Here is a 7,339-nt window from a genome sequence, read left to right as displayed (position 1 = left end):
TTTTTATTTACAAGATCCCATTCTGCTGCCTAGGCTGGTCTTGAACCTGTGGGCTCCAGTGATCCTCCTACCTCAGCCTCCCAAGTGCCCCAGCACACACCAAAATGCCCCCTCTGTGAGGGATACTGGGGACTTCACCCAGGGGTGCTTTACCACAAGCTACATCCACATCCTTTTCTTTCTTTTTTAAACAGGGTCTCAAGGAATTGCCCAGGCTGACCTCAAACTTACAATCCTCCTGCCCCAGCCTCCGGAGTGGCTGGGAGGAGAGTACAGATGCGTGCCACCATGGTGGTGGCCTGATCTAGGACGTTCCTGGCCAGGTTGAACTGTTCACATGCTCACGGGCTGGGGGGCAGCTCTGCTCCGCTCTGGCACCCTCGTCTGGGACCAGCAGCCAAGTGCCAGCGAGACCCCCTCAGGGCAGCAGGTGTACAGGAGGCCTCTGAGGACTGGGATCGGGCTCAGGGCTCCTTCCTTCTGGTTCCCTTGGGCAAACCTAGTAACAAGGTCAAATGCAAGGTCGAGAGGCAAGGAGACACAACAGGCCCCCAGCATGGTGTCCCAGGTGACAAGGGGAAAGAGCACAAAGAGGAGGCCTGGGGAACACGGGGCCCACAGCGCCACCTCCACAGTCAGCCTGGCTGGCACCTCCTGCCACCTGGGGAGCAGCCTGGTCAGGGCTGTGCATGGCTTGACAGGTGGTCTCATGCCTGCCACTGGTCACCAACAGAGCTGCAGGTCCCTGGAGGAACTGACCAGAGGGCCCTTCCCGACCTTCAACCCAGAAGTCTCTGCACCAGCTCTGCCACCTGCAGCTGGAGGACGAACCACGACCCACTGGTCTCAGGGGAGAGGCGCTCGCAGTGGGCCCCACTGGGCCCCTGAATATGGCCTCTGATGAAGCCCAGCACCTCAGCATGGAGATTTTCTTGGGAGAGTTTCTTCATTCATTTATTTCTGGTAACAGGGATTGAGCCCAGGGGTGCTCAACCACTGAGCCACATCCCAGCCCTTTATTTCAAGACAGGGTCTCCCCAAGTTGCTTAGGGCCTTGCTAAATTGCTGAGGCAATCCTCCTGCCTCAGCCTCCTGAAGCCGAGGTGCCCGGCTGGAAAGTCTTAGAGGTCATAAGGTTTTCAAGGTGGGGATAAAGGGGCCCCCATCACGACAGGTTTCCTTACAAGTGGACAGACGCCAACAGTGAGCAGAGGAAAGGTCATGTGAGGACACAGCCCGGTGGCCTCTGCCAACCCAGCAGAGGCCTGCAGCCTCCTCCAAGTGAGACAAGGCATTTCTGCTACTTTAGTCCCCGTCGGTGGTATTGTGACAGCAGCCCCAGCAAGCCACACACAGAAGACACAGGAGGCCGAGGCAGCCTCAGCACCTTAGAAGGCCCTAAGCATCTCAGGGACACCCTTGTCTCAATTTCCGTAGTCAAGTGCCCACTGGTTCAAGGTCTGCTACCAAAAAAGAAGAATTCGGAGCCAGACAGATTCCTATGGAACAAAGGATCCTGGAGCAGGAGTGTGCTTTCCGTTAGCATCATGTTGACCTGTCCTCTCCTAAAGTGCCTACCTGTCATCAGCAATGCGACAGGAGACTGGAGGGGCTCCAGGGGAAAGACAGGACGCGAGGACAGATGAGGCTCTGCTGTTGGATTCACCCACTGTTTATTGGCCTGGGAACGGCTGCACCCACCCGGCCCCCCAGCTTCCCTTGAGGAAGGCGAGGGACAGGCCTCCTCCAGGAACAGAGGGGAGGTGGGGGGTGCAGGGCAATGCGGGGGCAGGGAAGTGTGGGCTCTCTTGGTGACCCCATGACAGGCTTGAGACCACCTGTGTGGGCGTGGCTTCTGGAGGAAACACCTCACCCCACGCAGAGGCAAAGACCAGGGGCGTCGACTCAGCCCCGACCCAGAGGCTGCAAGGACATCGAGAAAAGACCAGGCGTCCCGGAGACATTTCAGTCCTTCCTGTCATGGAGCGTCTGCTGAGCGGGCCTGGGCCAAGGTCCCTGGACTGTGGAGAGAAGAGGGGGAGGGGGGAGCAGGTTGGGCCCAGGTCAGTGTGACAAGGGTACACAGAGCTGCAGGCCCAGGGAAACAGGGTGCACAGGGAGGGACCCGCTGAGGGCCAGCTCTCACTGAGCCTGCAGAGAGGTGATGGGCAGCCACCTGCTGGCCTACAGAAAGCCTGGTGGCCCAGAGCCAAACCCCGTCTCCAGAGCCCACCGCAACTCACACGTGGGGTTGTTTCTTGATACTGGGAAATGGACCCAGGAGTGCTTTACCACTGAGCCACATCCCCAGCCCCTTTTAGTCTTTGAGACAGGGGTCTTGCCACATTGCTGAGGCTGGCCTCGAACTTGTGGTTCTCCTGCCTCAGCCTCCTGAATTGCTGGGATTGCGGGTGTGCACCACCTGGTTAACACACAGGTTCAGGGGGAGTTTTGCTTTGGTCCTGGGGATTGCACCCAGGGGCACTCTACCACTGAGCCAACTCCTATCCCCGCACCCCCTGCCCTTCTTTTTCTCATTTTTTATTTTCAAACAAGATCTTGCCAAGTTGCTGAGGCGGGCCTCGAACATGCAACCCTCTTGCCTCAGTCTCGCTGGGATCACAGGCCAGTGCCACCCTGACAGACTTTACTGCTCTTCACCAGCTGACGGCCACACCACGTGCAGCAGGAACCACCTTGCCCCAAGAGCCTGGCTCCTGGGAGGAAGTACCGAAGTCCTCGGGATGGCCTGCCTGGCACCCTGGTTCACTCTGCCTCAACCACAGCCACCTGTGCTAACACTGCTGCTGTCGCGGGCTCTGGGAGTGTGGCCTCAGCTTAAATTCTGGAGGGCCTGGAGACAAGGCCAGCCCTGTGTATGCCCAGTCCCCAGTAAAAAGCTGGGACGCGATGGTGCCAGCGAGCCCCTCCAGCGCAAGAACTGGGGAGTGTTTTCACCCCTCTCGTCAACATGGCAGCTGGCACAATCAGCCTGCATCTGTCTGGGGGACAGGGCACAAGCTCCTGCCTGGTGACCCCTACCCTCTGCCCCTCCCTAGGTAACCTGGAACCATGCAGAACAGCTGCTGGAGTTCTTCTGAATCCTTCCAAGGGTCCTGAAAACTAGAGCCACAGCACTACCAAACAGGGGCAGGCAGTGGCCCTGGGGCAGGGCATGTGCTCAGCAGGTGGCAGGCCCTGGGTTCCACCCCCAAGCACCAAAACAAACAAACAAAAACAGTCACTCTTCACAGACTTGTCTCCCCCCCATTTCTTCCTTATGCAAACCCACTTTCCTTTATGGGAGATGACGTCATCTATTGACTCACCCCCTGGAATCCAAGGGAGCCTCTGCCAGTACTGACTGGAGGGGGGTTTAGACAGAGCTGCTCACTCCACAGAGTTCAAGTCAAATCCCGCTGCGTGGCACCACCCACCGTCCCTCAGCCACTGTGGAACCAAGAAATTCGTTTCCAATTTGGGGGTGGGGGTGCTTCATGTCAGACCCACACAGGAGGGAGGATGCCACTGTCCTTCTGTAGTCACTACTTTATTTTTTTATTTTATTTTTTTTACATTTTTTTGATTCTTTTTTATTATTAGATGTTCAAAACATTACAAAGCTCTTGACATATCATATTTCATACATTTGATTCAAGCAGATTATGAACTCCCATTTTTACCCCGATACATATTGCAGATTCACATCGGTTACACATCCACTTTTTTACATACTGCCATACCAGTGTCTGTTGTATTCTGCTGCCCTTCCTATCCTCTACTATCCCCCCTCCTCTCCCCTCCCTCCCCTCCCATCTTCTCTCTCTACCCCATGTACTGTAATTCATTTCTCTCCTTGTTTTTTTTTCCCATTCCCCTCACAGCCTCTTATATGTAATTTTGTATAACAATGAGGGTCTCCTTCCTTTACCATGCAATTTCCCTTCTCTCTCTCTTTCCCTCCCACCTCTCGACCATATTTTGTAGTCACTACTTTAGATCTGCATGTCCAAATTCAGAGTGGCCTCACTGCTCTGGAGCAGGAAGGTGGTGCACACCCGCAATCCCTGTGACTTGGGGGAAGGATCGCAGGTTCAAGGCCAGGCTTGGCAACTTGGCCAGACCCTGTCTTGAAATCAAAGGCTGAGGCTGAAGCTCTGTGGTAAAGCAGCCCTGGGCTCAATCTCTAGTATAGGCGGGTCGGGGAAGGACTGTCCCCAAAACCAGAACTTAGCCCTGGTCTGCGCTGGTGAGTAGTGCCCAGTCAAGGGGTTTGGAACTCTTCTGGAATGTACTTGAGGAAACTGAAACCAAACTCAAGAGGGCTCTGAAAAGCAGTCCATGTTCCAGAGGGTTATGGAAACGGCTATGTGTTCTAGAACGCGCTGGGCTGGAAGGAACTACCTGGCTCAGAGGACATAGGGAACTAGATATCAGTTCTGCAGTTTGGGAGCTGGTCTGCACAGTTCCGTGCAGGTGTGGGAAGGGGTGCCTGGGTTCAGGGTATGCTGACAGCTGGTTCTGAATTTGATTCTACATTGCTCTGGGGGAGAAGGGAGTCCCTTCTGGGGCAGGTGATCAGTTCTAGAGTTAGTGTCAGTTTCTAGAACATTCTTTGTCAGTTAGTTTCTTAAAGTGTTTGTGGGCCCACTCTGGAAAAGTCTCAGGTTCAGGGTCTGATAACTGGTGATCAGGTTGAAAATACTGAGCACAGGAGCTGTGTTTCCAAATGTGCCTGTAACCTGGGCTGACAGTCACAGATAGTCACTGTTTCCTGGCAAAGGGACAAAATCCAGAGTGTCTCTTTAGTACCTTCTATTCCAAAGCCAGGAGAGCTGCTGAGGGCAGCCCTCAGCCTACTGCCAGCTCAGGAGTCATCCTGCACCACCCAGACCTTGTTTCCACTCCTCCTGCCCCGGGGACACCTGGATGCCCCCATCTCCCAGACTGGTCCCAGGTCAGCGCCTGCCTGGGCCCCTCACCTCTGCCTTCAGGGCACTCTAGCCCTGAGCCAAGGTGGCTTTGATGGCAGCCACCAGCTTCAGAAACTTGCTCTCCGTGTCCACATAGCCATCACCTCTCTGGGGAGGGGAAAGAGAGAAAGGGTCGAGCTGGGACCCACACACCAGCCTCCGCCCCAGTCCTACTTGACCCCCAAACAAGACACACACAGAGATATACCTTCTTGGAGTGAACCAGCTTCCCGGCTACCATCACTTCAAAGAACCCGGTGACCTGGGGAGTCCCCTCGCCGCACTAAGCAGGGAGGACAGATTGGCGCTGGGATGCCCTCTTGGAAACGCTTCCCCTTCCCAGGAAGTGTGGGGTGAGGGTAAAGGCTGTGGGGCTAAGCCACCTCCACCACCACCAGACCCTCAGACAGACGAGGGGCCCGACTGGCTCCACGTCCACATCCCCGAGACTCACAATGTCCAGGCATCCGGGGAACTCATCTTCTAGCTTCTTCTTGAGCTGGAGATACTGAAAAGGGGGAGGAGATCAGAGCAGTGCCCAGCCAGCCCCCCAGATGCACTCCCCCGACTCAGGGTGCTCCTGAGGGCACCCGGCTTACCTTAGGCTTGTAGCCTCAAGCGCCACTGGTAGGTGAGTCCAAGTGAGGAGTTCCAGGACAGGCAGACAGGTGGGGACACAGGGAAAGCCAGGCAGTAATGGCAGGACAAAGGGGACCAGGAAGAGAAGAGAATAAGATGGGCAGAAATGACCAAGCAGAAGAGGCAGAGAAGGGAAGAAAGACACACGGACACCAGAGTGTAATAGAAACAGCAGAGAAAAGAGCCAAGCCGGGCAAAGGGGGAGGGGGAGGGGGAGGCCGCCTCGGGGTGACCAGATCACAATTATGTGGCCACATGAGGCGGGGAAGGCAACGGGGAAGAAAACGGAGGGCACTGGGTTAGAACAAGAGCCGCATAAACAACATGCAATCTCGGCTGGGCCCACGCCTAGAACACTGAAGGAAGCCCTGTAGCTCCTGGAACCTGAACACCTTCAACACCCAAGATGCCATTTCCCGCTGGAATCTGGTGCACAGGCCTCCTGGGAGCTCAAAATGTCAAGCGAGCTGTGCTTCTAACAGGCCATGGCATTCCCAAAACTGAGACCCACTGGATCCCGGGTGCGTGTCCCAGACAATTGGGCCAGCCACCCAGGTTGGAGTGGCCCCCTTCTGAGCCAGGACCTCGACCTACTGCATTCCCCTCTCCCTGCCCCGTAAAATGAAGCTAGAATTCCCCTCCCTCAAAAGGCTCAGGGGCAGTAGATTCATTGAACAGGTATTTATTAAGCACCTACTGCATGCTAGCATAGAATGAGGTGCCAGGGAGATCCTCTGAGCAGAGGAAATAGGTTCAAAGGCAGTGGGGGCTGGCGTGCAGCGCTCCCTGGGCAGGAGCTACTAAGTTCGCCCTCTTCTCACTACCGAGGGGGGAACTGTGGCCCGAGAAGAGTGGGGTTGGCAGCACGGGCACCCACGGGCACCGGGCGAAGGTTGTCATTTGCGTCTTTTCTAAACCCAGGAAGGTGCAGGAGGCCGTCGTGACCCAGGGGCTGTTCGCAGGCGGGGAATCAGAGCGTAGCTGGGGGTCGGTCCCAGGAGTGCACAGATCCACCCGTCCTGCGGCCAAGCCCCTAGGCGTCTGCGGTGGCCACACACATGTCTCCTCTGGACCCTTCACAAGCCGAGATGTCTCACTCCTCGGAAACCGGAGTTCAACGCCCCACGGCCCTCGCCCCTCCTGGGGCCATGGCTCAAGCGGTAGCACCCTTGCCTGGCATGCACGGGGCGCTGGGTTCCATCCTCAGCAGCACATACAAACAAAATAAAGATGTTGTATGCACTGAAAATTGAAAAACAAAAAAAATTTTACAATTCTCTCTCTCTCTCTCTCTCTCTCTCTCTCTTTAAAAAAAAAAAAGCCAAAAAGAACAAACTCCAAAACAAAAAAACCTTCCACTACCCTCATTAAGATGGCTTGGGCCAGATGGACCTGGCTGTCATACCAGTAGCTCAGGAGGCTGAGGCAGGAGGATCAAAGCCAGCCTCAGCAATGGTGAGGCCCTCAGCAACTCAGTGAGACCCTGTCTGTAAATACAATGCAAAATAGGGCTGGGGAGGTAGCTCAGTGGTGGAGAGCCCCTGAGTTCAATCCCCAGTACCCCTACCCTAAAAAAAAAAAGATACCTTAGAAAACTCAGCTCTTGAGTTTTCTCAGCCTATCAGGTCTTGGCAGGAGCTGCCTCCTGGGCCAGGAATGTCTCTGCCCTGCCCACAGGCCCTCCTCCAGGTGGCAGCCCCAACCTCATTTCCAGGGCAGACACATGG

The 7,339-nt window shown here is 55.6% G+C and overlaps 1 pseudogene; it reads right to left on the bottom strand.

Annotated features, from left to right (window-relative positions):
* Positions 1 to 1,656: 1,656 nt before the first annotated feature.
* On the bottom strand, positions 1,657 to 6,164 carry LOC124100133 (selenoprotein V-like; annotated as a pseudogene).
* Between the last annotated feature and the right edge of the window lie 1,175 nt (positions 6,165 to 7,339).

Source organism: Marmota monax, unplaced genomic scaffold (genome assembly GCF_021218885.2).
Source record: "Marmota monax isolate L192 unplaced genomic scaffold, Marmota_monax_Labrador192_F-V1.1 WCK01_AAM20220418_F8-fsc00149, whole genome shotgun sequence".
In the NCBI taxonomy this organism is placed as follows: Eukaryota; Metazoa; Chordata; class Mammalia; order Rodentia; family Sciuridae; genus Marmota; species Marmota monax.
This window is presented reverse-complemented; position numbering and strand designations above follow the sequence as displayed.